Source organism: Pinus tabuliformis, chromosome 7 (assembly GCF_031772625.1).
Source record: "Pinus tabuliformis cultivar Carrire ecotype Pingquan chromosome 7, CPIR1, whole genome shotgun sequence".
In the NCBI taxonomy this organism is placed as follows: Eukaryota; Viridiplantae; Streptophyta; class Pinopsida; order Pinales; family Pinaceae; genus Pinus; species Pinus tabuliformis.
The window spans coordinates 1727265276-1727286595 of NC_142293.1; the positions used below are offsets into that span (position 1 = coordinate 1727265276).

Below are 21320 nucleotides of genomic sequence, written 5' to 3' on the forward strand. Positions count from 1 at the left end.
CAAAAATGGAGAGTTCTATGGCATTAATTTTTGTAGGAAAAGAACCAAAAGTAATCAAATACTCTATGATCGTAATGATAATATCCAATGCCATACACTTAATAAAATGTAATACCCCAAGTGTAAATGCATCCAATATTATTCATGCCACTAGATTCCATGGAGATAATATTACTCTTGGAGAGCGAGATAAATAATAGAAAATATTGAAGTTAAGAATATAAATAATCCAAATGATGTTCGTTGTTGTACATATGCTATGAGATAAAGCTCAGGGTTGTGACCAGAAAAAATTAACTAATGACAACAGTAATTAGTACTTGGAGGAGCCTAAAATAGCTTTCACATCAACATCTACACTCAGATTTTGTCTGCTACATAGTTTAGACAAAAGCTTTCAATAAGTCAATATCATAACTGCACAAATTTGAAATTACATAATCTTGGAAATATACAAAGACTTTCTGACCCTGTCATGCACACAAGATACCTTGGTCATTTTTTCCACAACCCTCAAAAGGCAGTTGTAAATATCAAAACTGCAAATCACTGACAGTCCATAGATGATCAGATTTGTTTTAATGTCATTGATCAATTCAGCCTACCCTTGGGGACCGTTGATATGAATTTAGTGGAGAAGCACCTGCTCTTGGAAGACCAGTAGGAAGATGATTTGCGTTTCTATGATTAAACGAAGAGTGCCCAGTGGGATTGACATTAGCCCCAGACTGCTTCTGTCCAGATCTTTCAGGCTGAGAATACTTTGCCATTTCCTTGACATTCTGCAACTGTTCTAATGTCTCAAGTACTTCTGTCATAAGGGGCCTATGTTTTTCTTCGGAGTTAAGACACTGCAGAGCAAGTGTTGCCGCTTTATGGGCACCTTTCATGGAGTACTGACCCTCCAATTTGGTATCCATAACAAGATACAATTTGTGTTTATCACTCAGATATGGTCTAGCCCACTCCATTAAATTCTGTTCAATTTTGGGCTTGTTCTTATCTACAGCACGGCGACCTGACAATAGTTCCAATAAGACAACCCCAAAGCTGTACACATCACTCTTGATTGTCAAACGACCTGTTGAAAATCATTTCAAACATTTGTCCAAAGAGTTAATAAATTATGAATGCAAACATTCGACTAAATCCATGGCAAAGTTATCTCAAAGAAACCTATGTAACAGCAAAAAAGAAGCAATCCTGACCTGTTGCTACATATTCAGGAGCAGCATAGCCATAAGTACCCATGACCCTTGTAGAGACATGTGTGTTATCACCCGTTGGGCCATCCTTTGCTAGTCCAAAGTCAGAGAGCTTTGCATTAAAATTCTGTGATAGAAGCGAAGTGGTAAGGCAAGGTATGGGTTGACACCAAGACATGGAAGGATATAAGAACATATATTTTCATTATGGGATAGCCAAGGCTAGGCTAGGGATCTGGTAATTCACTTACCAAATCTAGAAGGATGTTTGATGCCTTGAAATCGTGATAAATAACTTGTCTTTCTGCATTGTGAAGAAATGCAAGTCCCCTGGCAGCCCCCACACCTACTTTTATCCTTATGGCCCAGGAAAGTGGCTGAGAACCTTCTGCAATATTAAAACCACAACTTTTGTTAGAGTCAAACCACCTGATAAGAAACAACAAAAAGTAGTTCAATATAAAGCATAAATGAGTACGGTTGAAAGCATTTAAAGCCAGTGTGCATGGCATCAACCTTCCTAGAATCATCACTTGCACATACAAAACAAACCCCAATGCCAACTGCAGACTCTGCACATACATGCAGAACAAAAGCCTTCATCAACCCTTTGAGCTCAGCCTACCACACATAAGGCACAGATACAACCCTGAGAACTTCAAATCCAGTGTGCATGGCATAAACCTTCCTAGAATCATCCCTTGCACATACAAAACAAACCCCAATGCCAACTGCAGCTCTGCATGTATATACAGAACAGAAGCCTTCATCCACCTTTGGAGCTCAACCTACCACACATAAGGCCTAGATACAACTCTAAGCACTTTGTCCATAAAACAAATAATTAAGAGCACTTGGTTCCTACTAGAATAACTTCTTATCATTTCAACATAGAAGTCTTCATCTATCCGTATCAGATTTGTCCCTTCAGTTTTCAGTTAGACTTGATATGTTTAAGAAGGATATAGATTCTCTGCCACGTGGAACTAAAACAGTATTGTTGGCACTTTTGGCCTCTCTAGGCTATAGATACTTCGTTGTGCCCACTCTTTGGCTCCTAAATAATGTTGACCTTGATGTACATGTCTATTGATTTTTAATGGAATATATGCTGCATTTTCAAAAAAGAAAATGTTCATAAGCTTTATCACAGAAGGGGGCTCTAAACAAAAACAAAAGAACTCATGATCTCACACAGGTCTAGTCCATGCCCTGTAAACTCAATTCTTTACAGGAACAAGCTACCGTGTTTCTATGAAGATAAACACATGGGTAGCTAAGCCAGACTCGATTGACAACTAGTTCCCTTATAAAAATCCCATGTGGAATCAATTTGATCAAGCATTAAATTGTTTCAACTTGAGACCCAAAAGGAGGAATTCAATGTACAGTATAAAGGTTACTCACTTCTGAACAGATGATTCTCCAGACTTCCTTTTTGCATAAACTCATAGACCAATAGGCAGTGATCATCCTCTGCACAGTATCCTATGAGCCTAACTAGATTAGGATGGTGGAGTTGGCCCAGATAATTCACCTCGGCCTACAAACAATCCACAAGGAACCCAAAATCATACACCAAACAATCAAATAAAAAACATAATCAATCTATCATTGAAGTCGGCCATGGTTAACTCTATGAAAAAAAACACCCTTAGTCCTATTTGGGAGACCTTACATACAATAGTTAGTAACCAAAATATTGCAAAATTCATGTTTGTCAAAGTAAATAACGAGTTAGTGTAATTCTGGCATACATATTCCTGTCGTAGAAAGGCATCAAAAGAAAAAATAGATGACCGAGTTTGAGAGAGTCACAAACTTACCAGCCATTCTTTATGGCCTTGATAACCTTCCAGGTTGAGTTTTTTCACAGCAATAACAATGCCCATACCAGGCCTAGAGGCCCCCAATCCATGCTCATCAATCTAGCCCTTGAACACCAACCCAAATCCACCCTCACCCAAAAGGCTGTCGGGACGGAAATTTCTTGTTGCACTTCTGAGCTCATTGAAAGTGAAAACCTTCAAATTTGATGAAGAGAGGATCTCCCCTTCAGACTTGGGAGTAGATGGGAAACTCTCATAATTCAAGAATCTCAGAGCTTCATTGTTAAGTCTACAATAGTGAAAATTTGAATGAGTTTAGAAACAGCTACATGTGAACCGACCCTGGCCTTTTCTCTGACAGTGTTGTTTGGTTTTGCGCTCCAAATTTAGGTGCCTTTGCATGAAGAGGAAAATCGATGGAAGGAGTAAATTTGCAGAGTTGTTGTGATGGAATGTCAAACATATGAACCCTTTCGATTCTGGAGATCAATTATCAGATAATAACTTCCACCTAACATCATCTAAAGGCTGAAAACATTATAATCATCTAACATATAGAATCAGCAGTTTACTAATTGACACGTCGACAGTTTGGGGAGTTATTTTCATATGTAAATGCCTTAGAGCGTAACTAGGCTTTCGATTTGAAAAAGTTCTTTGTATTTTATTATTATTAATTTTTAATTAAATTGTGAATAATTTTAATATTTTTTTACTTATTGGGTGTAAATTTATTAGTTTGTTGGGGTTTAACTTTTATAAACTCAAATTTTATGAAAAATGATTAACAAGTAAGAGTCTTTTGTAAGATAAAACATTTATTTTATGAAATATATGGGAAACAATATACATCTAACAAGAATGATATATATATCTATATATATATATATATATATATATATATATATATATATATATATATATATATATATCGTCTACTAAGATCAATGTGGTTTATGGTATTTTTAAAAAGTAAGAAATCAATTATAATTAATGTTTTATTTCTATGATCAAAAAGAAGGGAGAGAAGCGCTCCAAAATCACTATAGTTTTGTTGACTTAACAATTCGTTTTGTTGACTTAAGAAGTCAAGAATGTTGGAATTGTGACAAATATTTTGAAACTGAGAACGGATGTGAGTAAGAATTGGGCAATCTAAGAGAAAGTGTTTTTCATCTTTAACCCTCTTAGTATCACAAAGGTGGCATATATTTCATCCCATGGTGTTTTGGGAATAGACCAACACGCAATCTCACTAAGAAGCTGATATGAAACCAGCTCAAGAAAAAGATAGAAAAGATAGATCAACGCCTTAGAATTCAGCCTCTTCGAGGGGGCAACCTCCTTTACATTACATAAATGAACAATTCTTGGATGATTCAAATGACAAAACCTCCTTTCTATATATAGGAGTCTAAAGAGTCACAATATAACCCAACCGACCTAACAATAATAATATAAAGCCACAAAAATAACAATAGAGGGATTCTATGGGGCACAGTAATAACAATATGGGGGCAACAGGGGCACAACAATATTAATAAGGGATACAACTACAATAGTAATGGGGTAATCACTAGTATTATAGGGACCCAACATGCCCCTCTCCTTCAAAAAGGTGTTTTCCTCAACGCTTGAGTAGTTCTAGATGGTTCTGTATAAAATTCTCATCATCCCATGTGGAATATTTAGCGGATAAGTTCTTCCACTTGAAAAGATACTCCGAAATTGATCGATTTCGTAGCTGTCAAGTTCTTGTTTCTGTGACTGATTTTGGTTCCAATATAATTTTTCCTTCCTCGTCAAGTTCTGTCAATATCGTTTGAACTGGTAGCTTGTCGCCTATAACCTTCTTTAAACATGAAACATGGAAAACTGGGTGCAATCAAGAAGCTGCAGGAAGATCCAATTTGGATGCCATAGTACCAATCTTTTGCAACACCTTGTACGGACCATAATACTTTGGTGATAATTTATTATCCTTCTTAGCTTGCTTGAGGGACATTTTCTTATATGGTTGTAGCTGTAGAAATACCCAATCACCTACATCAAAACTTCTTTCACTGCGATGTTGATCTGCCTGTTGTTTCATTCTATTATATGCCAACACGAGGTTATCCTTTAAGAGTTGGAGGACTTGTTGTTGATGTTCGATGTGATGTTCCACTGCTTGAACCTTAGAATTTTCTCTTAAATATGATGTGATGGATGGTGGCTGAGATCCATAAAGTGCCATAAATGGGGTCATTTTTGTTGCCGTATGGAAGGAAGTGTTATACCACCTTTCAGCCAAAGGCAACCATTTGACCCATTGTGTCTGTTTATCAAATACAAAGCAACGAAGATATCCTTCCAAACATTTGTTTACTATCTCAGTTTTCCCATCAGATTGAGGATGATAAGATGAGCTATGAGCTAACTGAGTACCAAGACAAGAAAATAATTATGTCCAAAAATTTCCAGTGAAAATTGGATCTCTGTCACTTACAATAATCTTTGGGTTTCCATGTAGCTTTTGAATTGTTTCCATAAATGTAGAAGAAATTGTACTGGCTTTAAATGGATGTGATAATGCACAAAAGTGTGCATACTTGGTAAGTCTGTCAACTACCACCATGATGACACTCTTTCCCTCAGACTTGGGTAAACCTGTGATAAAATCCATTGAAACCTCCTCCCAACGTTGGCTTGGAATGGATAAAGGTTTAATAGACCCGGTGTCTTAATTGTTTCAACTTTATTTTGTTGGCAAACCAAACATTCCACCACAAACTTTTGAATATCTGATTTAAGGCCATCCCAAAAAAATTCCTTCTTAACCATGTGGTAAGTTTTTAAAAATCTTGAGTGCCCTCCTAAGGGAGAGGTGTGCAATTCCATAAGAATCTTTTGTTTTAGCTGGGAATTCTTACAAAGGTATAAGCGATCTTTGTACCATAACGAATCATTTTGCCAGCTAAATGTATCAGATGTACTGGAATCTTTTTGTAACTTTCGAATAAGTGCCCACACTTCTTCGTCATTCTTCCATTCCTCCCTTGCTTCGTTTATCCAATCTAGTTGGATAATAGAAATGGCACACAACAATGCTTCCACATCCTCATCCTTTCTTGAGAGTGCATCTGCCACCACATTTTGCTTCCGTTTTTTGTAGATGATTTCAAAGTCATAACCCAACATCTTTGTGACCCACTTTTGTTGCTCTTTAGAGGATAATCTTTGTTCTAAAATGTATTTAAGGCTATCATGATCCGTTTTTACCATGAAGTGTCTTCCCATTAGGTAGGGTCGCCATTTCTTAAGTGCATGGAGTATTGCCAACATTTCCTTCTCATAAATAGCTTTATGTAAAAACTTTCCCTTGATTGGACAACTTTCAAAATCAATGGGTCTTTCATCTTGCATTAAAACAGCACCAATTCCATTTCCTGAAGCATCACATTCCACAACAAAGGTTTTTGTGAAGTCTAGTGTAGCTAAGACTGGTGCTTGGCACATTGCCTCTTTAAGATGTTCGAAGGCCTTTGTTGCTGTTGGAGTCCATGAAAATGCATCTTTCTTCAATAGCGTTGTTAGAGGTGCTGCTATTCTCCCATAATTCTTAACAAACTTGCGATAATACCCTGTCAACCCGAGAAATCCTCGCAGATGCTTTATGGATGTGGGGATTTTCCATTCCTTAATGGCTTTAATTTTGCTAGGGTCTACCTTAACTCCTTCATGAGATACAATATGACCCAGATATTCCACCTCTTGTACTCCAAAGAAACATTTGGATCTTTTTGCATATAATTGTTTCTTCTCCAATAGTTGTAGCACCCTGTCAACATGTTCAACATGATCCTTCCAAGACTTGTTGTAGATTAGTATATCATCAAAAAATACTAACACAAATTTTCTAAGGAATGGTTTAAAAATGGAATTCATCAAACCTTGAAATGTTGAAGGTGCATTGGTAAGGCCAAAAGGCATGACCAAAAATTCATAATGACCCTCATGAGTTCTAAATGTTGTTTTCAGAATGTCTTCAGTCTTCATTCTGATTTGATGATATCCTGAACGAAGATCCAACTTGGTGAAGTAAATTGATCCATGCAATTCTTCCAGTAATTCATCAATGACAGGAATGGGAAACTTATCTTTAATAGTGAGCTTGTTGAGCTCCCTATAATCCGGACACATGCACCATGATCCATCCTTCTTGTGCACCAATACTACTAGAGCAGAGAAAGAACTTTGACTCGGTTGAATTATACCAGCCTCTAGCATTTCTGCAACCATACGTTCAATTTCACTCTTTTGGGCATAGGGATATCTATACGGCCTGATGTTTGGAGGAACACTTCCTGGAATCAGATGAATAGCATGATCATGATCACGAATAGGTGGGAGACCTTTGGGAGTCTCAAATACCTTGGAATGATTGTCCAAGACTTTTTGGAGATCTGGAGAAATAGATGATTCCAATGTGGAAACATCTAGCGAACATAATTGTGCAATTACACCTCTTTGTTCCTTTTTTAGAAACTTTGTCATACCGTTAGAGCTAATTATCTTTCCCGGTTTCCTTGCAATACCCCTTAATTCAACTTCCTTTCCTTCCACAGAAAATTTCATGAAAAGTTCTTGAAAATTAAAAGCTATTGTACCCAAGGCTTGTAGCCATTGGACTCCTAGTACAACATCAGCACCTCCCATTGGAATGGAAAGCATTGGGCTAGTCAATACATATTCTCCCATGGATAGCTTGATATTATGGCACTTTCCTAAGAAATTTATTGTTCCTCCATTTGCAACCATCACTTGACACTCTAGTGCTAGATATAAGAAGCAATTCAATTCTTTTGCTACCTTACAATGAATAAAATTGTGGGTACTTCCTGAATCAATCAACACTATTACCTTTTTCTTCTTGATTTGTCCTTCTATCTTGATGGTTTGAGGAGTGGTAATTCCTGCCAATGCATTACAAGATATTGTCGGATTCATTTCTTCTTTATCTAGGCTTTGTTCCTGGAGTATATCCTCTTCTTTTGACCTTTCTTGCTCCTTTTCTTCTTCCTCTTCACAATCTATGTAGAATAATTTCTTCTCAGCACACTTATGACCTTTAGTGTATTTGCTATCACAACTGTAACAAAGCCCTTTTGCTCTTTTTTCTTCCAATTGTTGTGGTGTCCACCTTATAGGTTGTGGAAGACTAGGGGCAACAACACTTCCATCTTTATAGTTGTGAGTGGTATGCTTCCTGGTTGCCATAATTTTGCTTTCCATTTTTCTTGCTAACCTGAATGCCTTCTCTAATGAATCAAGTTCCCAAAGGCGAACATCATGTTGGATATTATCCTTTAAAATCCCTATGAACACATCAATCCTATGCTCCTCTGGAATATTTTTTACCCTTATGTTCAATTTTTGGAACTCCTCAATGTGCTCCATTATTGAACCCTTTTGTTTGAGACTTATCAATTGGCTAAAAAAAGTGTTTCTTTTTGTATCCTCATTATGTGCTATTAATTATTCCGTAAAAATTGTCCAAGTAATAATTTTTTTATGAGAGAAAAGCCATTGATACCATAAAAACTGATTTGGTTCCAAATATAAAGTTGCAATGCATACCTTTTGTGTGTTTTGCACATTATTGAGATCGAAAAATTGCTCCATTTGTAATATCCATGTTGCAGGATCCTTGCCATCAAACTTCCTCATATCGATTTTTGGAATATGGTGGGTCTTTGATCCCACATTAGAGTCTATGAAATCATGATTAACATATCTTTTGTTCACATCATGAGTTTCCTTTACTACCTTTTCACCATTAGTAAGTATTTCTTGTAGAAAATTTGTCAAAACTGTCTTCAAATCAGCCATGTCTCTCTTCAAATTTGTCTTCAAATCTACCATGTCTCTCTTCAAATATGTCTTCAAATCTGTCTTCAAATCATTAATCTTAGCTTCCACACCCGTTATCTTAGATTCCACGCCATTTATCTTAGCTTATGTTATCTTTTGTGAGAGTGAAATTTGTTGCACTTGGTCTTGTAATTTTGATATATCATGTAACATTTCTTCCTCTTCTTCATGAGTCATTCTAGAGCTTTCAGGTTGCTTACTAGGTGTTTGCATTTTATTTCCTCGGGGCATCAGTTACTGATAACAATGCTCTACTATTCCCTTTGAATTCCTTCAAAATAATTTTTCAAACCAAGCTTAAGCAAAAATTTAAAAGAATCTACACACATTTTTTCACTTTGTAGGAGCTCGATATTTCCTCTGATGTATCTCTGTAATTTTGGATCATCCAGTTCTAAAATTGCAATTTGTAGTATCTCTCTATGTCATCTTTCCAATGCCACCAGTCTGATCCCAATTGGATTCTCCAAGGAAGAGTTATGTCAAATCTCCCATAGTGACCTGATCATAGACTAGTTTAGTAGAGCGAACTTGTACGACGTGCCACGTGTCCTTGTTTTGACCTTTGGTTCTAAAAACGATATACAAGAAACAACATTCTGTTCTCTTTCTGTACCTTCTTACAAAATTTCAATCCAATTCTCTGAGAGAAAGTTATGACGATTTTCACCAGGTCACCTGTTTGGAATGTAATTCAGGAGTCTGCAAAAATACCAACTTCCTCAGATCATATCTCCACAAATGTAGCACGAAAATATCTGAAATTCAGACTCAAGATTCAGCATGATTTCTTCTCAAATGGGTTTTTTTTTTAGCTTCTGAAACATCGCAGAAAAAAGTTATAGTGAAAATTCCATGATGACCTGTTTAGAGAAGCGAAACCCTAAAATCCAAAGCTCTGATACCAAATGTTATGAAACCAGCTCAAGAAAAATATAGAAAAGATAGATCAACGCCTTAGAATTCAGCCTCTTCAAGGGGGAAACCTCCTTTACATTACATAAATGAACAATTCTTGGATGATTCAAATGACAAAACCTCCTTTCTATATATAGGAGTCTAAAGAGTCACAATATAACCCAGCCGACCTAACAACAATAATATAAAGCCACAAAATTAACAATAGAGGGATTCTATGGGGCACAGTAATAACAATATGGGGGCAAGAGGGGCACAACAATATTAATAAGGGATACAACTACAATAGTAATGGGGTAATCACTATTATTATAGGGACCCAATAGAAGCTCATGAGAATTAGTTCTTATCCTTGCAATGTTCATTTTCTTCTTAGCATTGGTCAAGACATAGAGATAATTATGGTTAGCAAGGGTAGGGTTGATCACCTCCTTATAATACCTTCGCTTCATTTTTCCCTCTAATTCCTTATCATCCGATAATTTATCCTTAAATTTAGAATTAATAATATTTTTAATATTATCCTTATTCCCCAAAATGATCTCCTCCTTTATCCCCCAATGGTCGAGCCAAGACTAGGCATCCTTGTGCCATCCACGCTTGAGGTGAAGGTGGGGGTTTTGGCTAGAGTTAGAGGCAATTTTGGGAAACCTTGTGGCTTCCATGTTGTAAAGCTTCTTCTTGTACATCAAATACCTAAACATAGTCATGTTTTCAATGGGGAAAAGGCTAGCTTCGATCAAGAGGATAGGATAGGGAATATTTCCTTTAATCTTGAGGTTGTAGGTTATAAATTACTTTTGGATCATCTTGATCTTCCTCCATGATTCTCTAGATATATTGCAACCCTAAACCTCGCGCCCATATAAAATAACACAGGTGATGAGAGTCTCAAAGAGGAACCTTATTTTGTTTCAAATCCAAAGATCAGTTAACTTACAATTGTTTCCAAGCTCATAATAGGCTTTCCAACCTCTAATGAGACTTTTCTCGATGCTATGATTCCATTTGAGGTGATGATGAATGTCAATGCCTAAATATTTGTAGGAAAAAACCCACTCCAAGTAATTGTTATCATAGATTAAATTACCCTGGTTGGTCTTTCTAGATTTAATATTCATGATTTTAGTCCTGTCAATATTAACTGTCATACCCATCTTGGAGGAGAAATGATGGAGGCTCTTATGTTGTTTCTCGAAATCATCATGACTTTTAGCTAGAAAAATGATATTGTCAACATAAAAGAGAAGGGTAATGACCATACCAGTGAGTTTGGGGCCATTGCATCCCATAACTTCCAAACACTCTTGTAGCTTATCGATGTAAATGTCAAAAAGGGTAGGGGATAGGGGTCATCCTTGCTAAACCTCAATATTACATTTAATCTCTTTAGACCACCACTAATTAGTTTTAAGCCTAGAAACAACATTCTCGTGTAGTCTAATTACAACAATCCTTAACTCGGGAGGGACCATTATCTATTAAAGTATTTTCCATAGCCTACCCCAAGGAACAGTGTCAAAATCTTTTCTAAAGTCAGCAAAATAGCAAAAGAGAGAAATTTTGTTGTTGTGACCATGTTTTCCTTTAGCTCTTTCACCATGGATTTCAAGCCAAAGGCTCATCTTATTTTCCAACATGAGCCCATATGGTTTAGTTAAAATGTGACTAATCATAATGGTCCTATAGTTAGAGGGAACGTTTATATCTCCATTTTTATAGATGGGAACAATAAGGATTTGTGTCCAAAGCTTAGGGAATCTATGTTTTGCCACTAAATTGAGAATTTTGGGGAAATGAGGGATGAAGATAGACCTTCCCATTTTGAGAATTTCATCTTGGTGTCCCTTAATATCCCTAGCTTTCCCATTAGCGAGTTTCTTAATTCCAAAGTCCTCATCTTCTAAAGAAAATATATCCTCCTTTATAGAAGTGTTTACGATGATTCCCATGGTGTTCGGGGAGTCATAAATATTTGTAAGATAACTATACCATTTCTTTAAGGTGATTGAACGATTTTGTGTAGTTTTATGAGCTAGTATATTTCAAAAAAACTTTCTAGGTTTAGCTTTAGAGAGGCGGAGAAGATGATCTTGTCTCTTATTAATATAGGATATTTTCTTCATTTTGATAAGGGATTTGTATATACTTATGTTTCCAAATTGTATAGTTTCGTTAGGAGAATCCCTAATCACTATCCTGGAAATTTTGCAATCTTTATCATACCAAGGGTTGGAGGTTCTATTATTCTTATTATATGAGACCTCAATAGAGAATTTTTTAATGGTATTTGAAAGAGTTTTCATAAAAATGTAATAGAATTCATAAAATGTTATTATTATATGTTAGGAAGCCTAAGTCACTCTTTAAATCCTTTAAGAAAATATGTTTTTTACTTCTATCAAAGTGATTGTGCATTTGATTCTCATATTTCTTTTGTTTGTGGTTGGTATCCTCGCAAGATTGAAAGTTAGGGATAGAGGTTTGTCGTCAAGGTCGAGCTTGTGATTATTTAGAAGTTCAAATTTTACAATACAATTGATAACATTGGTGTTAGATATTGCATAATCTGCAACACTACTGCCTAGCCTATGAATACAAGTCATTTGGCTAGAGGTAGACAACTTGTTAATTCCATTACAAATTATCATATATTGGGTACTAAAAATCTTGAGAAGCTCGCTACCAAATAGGTTTTTGGCTATGTATTCAAATTTTCTTTTGAGACTAATAGCTAAGACACTATCCTCATCAAGCCATAGGGGGTCAGGGCTAGATTTATTACTAAGGATAGTAGACTTATTAGTAGTGGTTGTAGTGTTAAAGTCCCCAAGAAAAAGGATATTACCTTCATTCCTTATGTCGTGGATGTTATTTTTTAAGCTATTGAAGGGGAAGTTGTTATCAAAGTTATTTTTCTTATAGTAGGTAGAGTTGATAGGGGAAAAATAACAAATTATGAAGAAAAAAAAATCCTACTGGTGCTAGACTCAAAAAATTTGATCCAGATGTATTCTTTAAGGGGATCGATTTTATGATTTTGAATGCGAGAAGAAACATTAATCTTTATATAACAAGCTATAGCACCAAAACCTCTACAAGAGGATTTCTTGTTCCAAGCAAACCAAAGAATGTATCTATCAATGTGAGGGACCCTGGATTCATCATGCTCCCACATTTCAACTAAGAAAATAAGATCAATATCACTTAGGATCTAACTTAACGTAGGACCTTTACACCATGGAAAACCACAGGAATTCCAGAAGAAGATCGATAGTGGTCCTAATGCTTATTTATCACTCATATTTTAGTCTCTATCACTAATAATAGCTTTCATATTCCTAACAATTTCCCATTTCCCTTCCTTTCTTGCTTCCTTGATATTTTGGACCTCTTTCTTTAGTTCAACTTAGTCTTCTGGAATAAGATCTTCATTTATAAAAGTTCTTAGTCAATTTAGTCTTGGGGATTTCCTAAGTATATCTACTTTACGGTCATTACCCCTTACCTTCTTAAAGATTAGTTTGTGATTAGTTTCTTTGAGATATAAAACATGATTAACAATGTAATATATTATTTTAATTCAAAAAATAGAAACTAAGGTTTAAAATATTATTTTAGAAATTATTTAAATCTTATAATTTTAAATTTATTGATAATGACTCGACCAATTTTGATTACATTAAAAAAATAGAACATTCGGCATAAATACATTTTTATTTTAAATATATTATTATCCTTTGGAAGACATTAAAAAAATAGAACATTCGGCATAAATACATTTTTATTTTAAATATATTATTATCCTTTTGAAGCACAAAGTTCAGCTTATTTGAGGATAAGAGATAGCATCAATTCCTTTGTTTTGTTAAGGTGGTGAAGTGCGTTAAAAGGAGAGAAGCAAATTGTGCTTTGATGAAGTGGAAGCATAGTATACGTATATAGGAATATTAAATAAGGAAAAAATATAAATTGTATTTTAAAATGGTGTATATTAAGATTAATTTAATAATAAAAATAATTTATTTATTTTTTTCATAGAAATTATAAATTATAAAAAGATAATATAGATGAAATATAAATTTGTAAAATTTAGAAAAAGTTAATTATAAAAAATGTTTTTTGAAAAAAAAAATTGTTTAATTAAATTTTGTTAGAGAAAAACAAGTTTTTATAAAAATATTATTATTTTAATATAAATAATATTTGTAGTTTTTATTAAATTGGATGTGGCATGTCATGTTTTTAATTTTTTTGGTAATCTTCTAACTACGTATAAGTAGGTGGCCCACGGGGCTTTGGATTGACGGTGAATGGGTGCGTTGTTAAGGCACTCCTTGCGATAGGTTACTGGTTCAATTCCCCGTGGGTACTTAGTTTAGTCTTAACCTAGAAAAAAAAAAAAAAAAAACTACGCATAAGTAAGTGAGGTATCGCTGAACTTTTTCTTTTCACCAATATTTGAGTTTGTAGGCTATGTTTATTTTTCACTTAAAGAAATTTCACTAAGTGTGTATCATGTAGTGGAAATCATTTAATTATCTTTCATCAATTTATCTTTCATATGCAGTGGAAATATAACATCATAAACATTACACATGTATCATATGTGGGAGGGGAAACTCCCAAATAATCTGAGTATGGCCAATATAATAATTTTTGTAATTCAATTGTACAAAACACATTTACAAAGTCTGTGAAGCCTCTAAGTATCATCCTTCACACTTTACCAATACCATGCACCCTTTACAACTCATCGTGCAACCCTGTACGCTTCCCCCAACTTGCCATCGTGGTAATTCACATTCTGCACGCCCTGCCCGACTGTTGTGCAGTTTTCACCACCTGGTATTACCATTCATCTCTGTCACGACTATCCACACTACCATTATGCTTGCACCGTGCAGCGATACTAAGTCGTGCCCGCTCGCAATATCGGTGTACGCAGTCAGTTCATGCTGCCAGTGTAGACTTTCGTTGTCCTATGACCTATCCACCCACTCACCCAACGTTCTACCCGACCTACAGAACCCCATATTTAACCTTCGGAAAAATCAATCCTGTGCCCGTAGTCGTACCTCCGTATGTTTTCCTCGACCCTCATCCTTATCTCGCTTAGAAATTTTGTTCATATGGTTAGATGCTTGTGTGGTTCGATGCTCCAAATTCCATATCCCCATCATAATATATTATCATCAAACTCGTGTATTAAGGATTTGACTCTAACATCCCACTCTTTCATGCATTTTTCATGACATGAGAGATCAAGTAGAATAATCTATATCCAAATAGCATATTGAGTTTTCTTTATGAATAATTTCATTCAATTTTGTGTATCTATGGATCTTGGGAAGCTCCAATTCATAAAAATATTAACTTATTTAATGGTGATGCAGGAGCATTATAGCTTTCAAGTCATGAAGCTTTTTGGATACAAATCTTCAAACCAGGTTTCAACATGGAAAAGGAATTTGATTTCCTTATTGTAAATAATTTTAATTTCTTTATGTCTAAAATAACCATGGATAGAGATAACACAAAATAGACAATATTTTAGCGTGAGAAACTACCTTGAGAAGTGTGAGAGATTCTAGGGATATATTGAGTGACTTTAGAATTTAGAAAAATATTATTCATTGAGTGATTTATGGATGATTTATGGAGTAATTTTAGGATTTATGAAAATCTAATTTATGGACTCATTTATGGGCATTTTTATGGTGATTTTAGGATTTAGAAAATTTATTACATTTATTAATTCTACTTATTTTAAGCTTTATGGGAAATGAGAACTAATGGCCAAATGAATGTGGAATCAGAAAAATAGAGAGAAACAATTTTTTTGAGTATTTTTTTATGCACAGGTTTTGTTAATGAAATGAAGTTTGATACCTTCTATGTTTGAAGTGTCTATGTGCACGATCATTGAAGAATTATTAAATTTGGAATTGGTAGAGTTAAGTGCATATGTGTGTGAATTAGGCACATCAATATTATTGAATATTTAGTTAAATTAAATTTACTACGTGTGTTAAATGGTGGAGAGTGGTATTATTTTATGAAGAATAATTATTCAATGTTCTTAATCTAAAGAAATATAATGGGTGCTCATGAATTATATATTTTATATTGAGTGTGCATGGTGAATATTTCAAGAAATGTTGTGAAATTATTGTAAATGCAAAAATGTGTATGGAGTGGATTCATGAAATTGGTGTTAGGGTATATTTGGTGCCATAAATTGGTATTAGATCAGAACCAATATTTATGGAAAGTTGAAGAGGAGCAATAAGAGGACCAGCTCAGGGAGCACGAGTGAGTAGGCCTGTAGCAAATGTGGTTTTGCAAGCAGAAATCAGGAGAATTCAAGAGAGGATGGAAACCATGGAAGTTGCACAAAGAAGAGGAACTGACATGGGAGATGTCAGTGATTTTGATGAAGAGGCTTCTAGTGAGGAAGAAGTAAGGAAACGACAAAGGAGACAATATTGAACATGTTTGCCAAGATGTTTTTCGAGCCAAAAATTGAAGTACCATTATATGAAGGTAACTTGAATGTTTATAAGTTAATGGATTGGATACTTGCATTATATAAATACTTTGATTATGAGAATGTTGACAAGGATAAGCAAGTCAAGTAAACAGTGACTAGACTTAAAGGACATGCAGTGCTATGGCGGGACAAGGTACAAGTTAAACGAAGAAGGAAAGGAAAAGCCAAAACTAAAGATTGGGAAAAGATGGTGATGAAAACTAAAGGTAATTTTTTACCTAAGGATTATTGTATTAATCTTTTTAAGCAATTACAAAACCTTATACAAAGGAACATGACTGTTAATGAATACACTGAGGAATTTTACAAATTAAACATTAGGGTTGGACATGTAGAAGAGAATGATGAAAAAGTTGCAAGGTACATTATTGGTTTAACGTTTGAGATTCAAGATGAAATTAGATCGTTTCCTTTGAAAATTGTCGGAGATGCAAATCAAGCATCTTTAACAGTAGAAGAGAAGATTTTCCGGAAAAAAAAACTAAGAATTAGAGAAGAAGTCTCATAAAATATAAGGACAAATCAATAGAGAAGGATTTTAGTCTCTAAGTAAAGAAGAAGGAATTTCTAGTAGCCAAACACCAAGAAAAAGTGATTTTAGAGGGAGGAGATCATTTTCTAGAGGTAGAGGTCAAGGAAGAGATTATCAACCTAGATGTTGTAGCTATGTACAATTAGGTCACATGTCTTGGGAAGATCCTGAACATAGGTCAACAAGCCAACGAGGTGCTCATTTGGGAGAGGAAAAGGAGGATGGACATCTAGTTGTAGTTGTAAATGCTCCTAAGGAAGGTGAATCTTTGCTGTTAAAAAGAGTGTTTATTCAAGTAGAAAAAGATACGAAAGAACCAGCTCAAAGGAGAATTTTGTTCAGAACTATGTGTAAGTCCAAAGGCAAGTGTTACAAATTTGTGATTGATAGCGATATCATGGATAACCTAGTCTATATTGAAAAGGTAGAAAATTTAAAATTAAAGAAGACACCACATCCTACACCTTATAATCTCTTGGTTACAACAGGGTCATCAAGTTTTGGTTATGGAGCAATGTAAGTTAGAATTTCAAATTGGAAGCTATAAAGATGAAATTGTGTGTGATTTCTTGCCAATGGATGTTTGCCATATTTTGTTAGGAAGACCTTGGCAATATGATAGGGATATAACACATAATAGAAACCAAAACACTAACAGTTTTGAGAAAGATTGGAAATTACATACACTTCTACCATTAAAGGATGCAAGCAGTCATCAGGTGTTAACGTTGGATAACAAAGAATGTGAACTAGTAATTGAGGTAAATCATTTTTTTCCATAAAATTAGGATTTGTTCAATGAATATGATAATATGATAATCAATGAAATGTTTATGGTAAAAAATAGAGATCATCCAATAGTATCCATGGAATAAATGGTTATGAATGAGGATATTTTAATAAATGAACAACAGAATAATTTCAAGGGAAAGGTTGCTTTGGAAACTAGCGAGAAGTTAATGTGTGAAAAACTCCAAATTATAGATGATGACAATCATAATGCAAAAACTTTTGGACAATAAATGGAAGAAGTCAATAGAGAAAGTACCTTGACCATAAAGAAAAAAATTCAAATTAATTCTAACATGTTTGTTTCATGCATAGGAAAGATGGTTTCAATTGTACAGGTTTGGGTCCCTCCAAAGAAATTCATTGAAGGAAAAAGCTATCTTGTTGTAATATATTTTTTAAGATATGATATTATTTTGGTTTTGCGGAGTATTGTAAATGAATATATAGGAAACATACTTACTCTTTGAATTGATGCATATTCCAAGCAACCATTTGTTTCTCTTTCCAGCGGTTCTTTCCAATGGAGTTATAACAGAATGAAAGGTTGTTATATCCACAATTAAAATTTATGCATACTAGTCAATTGAATTGATATGATCCAACCTTTGATTGATTACTCTATAAAAATTGTGTGTGAGTGATAATATTGTTGTTGTCAGGATCCATGCATAGAAGAAATTCAATAATTTCCAGCGTGGTTAATTTATAATTGTTAATTCAGTATTACATCATGGAAAATTAAACATTGGAACATAGTATGGTGGATGATTCCAGCTAGTTGTTAAGTCTTCGAAATGGTATTGTTAAAAACAAAGCTTAGCTATCAATTGAGGAAATAGAATGGATATGAAGGGGTTTATGTTTTTCTTCAAATCAAATTGAAATCCCATTGGATGACTGTGTAAACTTTGGTATTTAACACAAATTGTTTTCTGAAGAAATAATTTGGCATAACCTTGGAATCAAATTGATATTTTCATGTTATATTTCCATGTTCCTAGCGGTCGACATTGTAATTATGGACTCTTCATTTATTTTCTAGCATTTTGTTAGAATTATCATAGTTTAAAATAGAATCGTAGTATCTGCTACAGTTTTACATTTTTTAATGAGATCTAGAATGAACCGAACTCTCATGGTTTAGTAGGATTAGAGTATGTTTAAAATGTGAATATTATATTTAATGTTCATGCATCACATGAATAGATATATTACATCCTCTCTTATATTGTTGTTCACAAAAAAATGATTTTTTATTGTGCCAAAAGTTTTATATTATTGTTTTTAACATTTTTAAATTCCTCCAAAGAAAATATAGCTCAATGGTTACTAATTTTAATTAATATTAATGTATATATAATCCATCAAGGTTGTATTTGGCCCCTAGGGTGTGGCTTGTTGGCCAGAGAATGCATTGCTAAGGAGTTTTTGTTGCTATGCAGTTCACAGGTTCAAACCTCATCTTACTTGTGTGTTATACTTGGGGGCGGTGGAGTTGCACCTAGAGGTTATAGTGGCAGTCGTCAGGGATTGACCCTGTGTCACGCGTGTATGATAGTCGGCGCATTACTGATTACGCCAGTTATAAAAAAATTAAAAATAAAATTAAAAAAAATCCATCGAGGTTGTATTCGAAATTGAGAAGTATGCTTGTTATTAATTTCTATTGAAATTTCAACTTATATACCAATTTTTTCATTGAATTTTATCATCTTAAATATTTAAAAGGGTAATAGTTTATTCAGGATATTTTTTTAAATACATACCTCCTTCACTGATATCATTTAAAGTACAACTACTTTTTCAACTTTCCTACATAGAAGTGTTGAATGAATATATACCCTTCAACTTGAAATTAAGGGTATCCCTTCAAATTTGATCACTAAAGGGGAGAAATAAATTCTTTGTTTTGTCAAAATGCACAATTATCATCATACAAATTAATGTAGCTATTAATACTTTTTTAGGAGAACTATAAGATAGTCTGCATTATGCAAAAAAGGGTTGAGACTAATGTCAATCCATTTTGAGGACTTTAGAGCAAGAAATACATTGATAATACATATCAAATTTACTAACTTGAGGAGGAAAAAGTAAGCTTATACATACTATGAATGAGTACAAAAAAAAAACCTTATTCTATATATCCTACAAAAATACCCTAAAAAACATGTAACATTACAATACATTAATTTGGAGGGGGAGTAACACTAGATTTTCATGCTATCCCTTCAAGAAACATAGAGGGGTCCATTATTGAAGCATGGATATCTAGAAGGGAGGACTATCTTACTTCCTCTACTTGCCTTATTGTCAAGATTGTTTGAATGACTAAGGAACCAATGACAAAATTCTAGGATGGCAAGGACATAATGGGTTGTAGGGTTACAAAAGAAATTAGTGACCTACCCCTTGATACTAAGAACAATACCCATAATGATTAACCTTTGTTCTAATGTTGAATGTCCTTGTACTTGCCATTATTGTGAGAGAGAGATCAAAGGCTCAAATATTCTTAATTTGGGAGTCTTGCTACTTCCTGAGGGCCCGTAGTTGGTCCCTAATATACAATATGGCCCACTAAGAATGATCTAGATGGCTCCAGAAATAGAAGTGGCCTTCAAAAAGCTCAAAAATAAAATCATCAAATCGAAGTTAAACTAGGGCCAGATCATAGTGCTCGTCTCCCTGATTCCAATGGTGTGAACAACACTCAAATTTGAGTTTGTATGCTTAAGATATAACCAATCAAAATTCTAGTCAAACTATGCCAAGTGGCAGTCACTAACAAGGAAACAATTTGGAAAAAGGATGGCGCATGGAATGAAGTGGCCAGAATGGGAAAAATTTTCACCTCTTTAATTTTCCCATTGGCCCTTAAAAATTTCCCTCGGAATTTTGTCTATTATTCATATAAAAAATAAAAATATATATATTTGGGTGGCGGGCCACCACCCCGGCCACCCCTAATGGCATTTGGGGTCGGCCACCATAGACTTGAGCCCCACTCAACTCACCGAGCATTGTAGCAAGGACACGTGGAGGGAGTCAGCAAGGGTTGAACCCACCTGGCCCATGTGGCCCATCGAACTATTAAAAACAATATATCTCATTGATTCAAAAACAAACACATGTCATATGGCGTGAGGTAGGTTTTGAACCCGATCCTCCCCCGCCATAGTTTCCTCTACCATCAACGAGCCACGACTCGTATGTTATTATCTTCGCCCACATATTGATATATAAATCCAACATTCCATTCGACTGAAAGAAGCATGGCAGACTAAGGACCGAATTTGCATTTTTGTAGGTGGAACCAGGAGCGCCCAAGCTAGAATTGGACCTAGGCAAGCATGAAACTCAAGAAATATTTTGAAGGAATCTTTGGAGAATCTTTTACAGGGAATCTAAAGATTCCTTGGAGCTCCAAAGGTCACTTTCTCATAATATGGTCAAGTTTATGGTCGTCTGACCCAATTTTGTGCCACGAATCTAATGGTGGTATCCATTTCTACATCTGAGATTTGCATTTTTTATCCGTGATAGAAATTGGAGGTATAGGGGTTATTTATGTAAAT

The 21320-nt window shown here is 34.7% G+C and overlaps 1 pseudogene across 1 annotated transcript; it reads right to left on the reverse strand.

The window, feature by feature from the left end:
- Positions 1 to 509: 509 nt before the first annotated feature.
- LOC149255229 (putative serine/threonine-protein kinase PBL11) lies at positions 510 to 14969 on the reverse strand (annotated as a pseudogene). The gene is made up of 7 exons (XR_016265499.1): positions 14909 to 14969; positions 14638 to 14710; positions 3032 to 3323; positions 2613 to 2748; positions 1457 to 1593; positions 1209 to 1332; positions 510 to 1081 (listed from the first exon to the last, which is right to left on the reverse strand). The product of XR_016265499.1 is annotated as a putative serine/threonine-protein kinase PBL11 (transcript).
- Positions 14970 to 21320: the final 6351 nt, after the last annotated feature.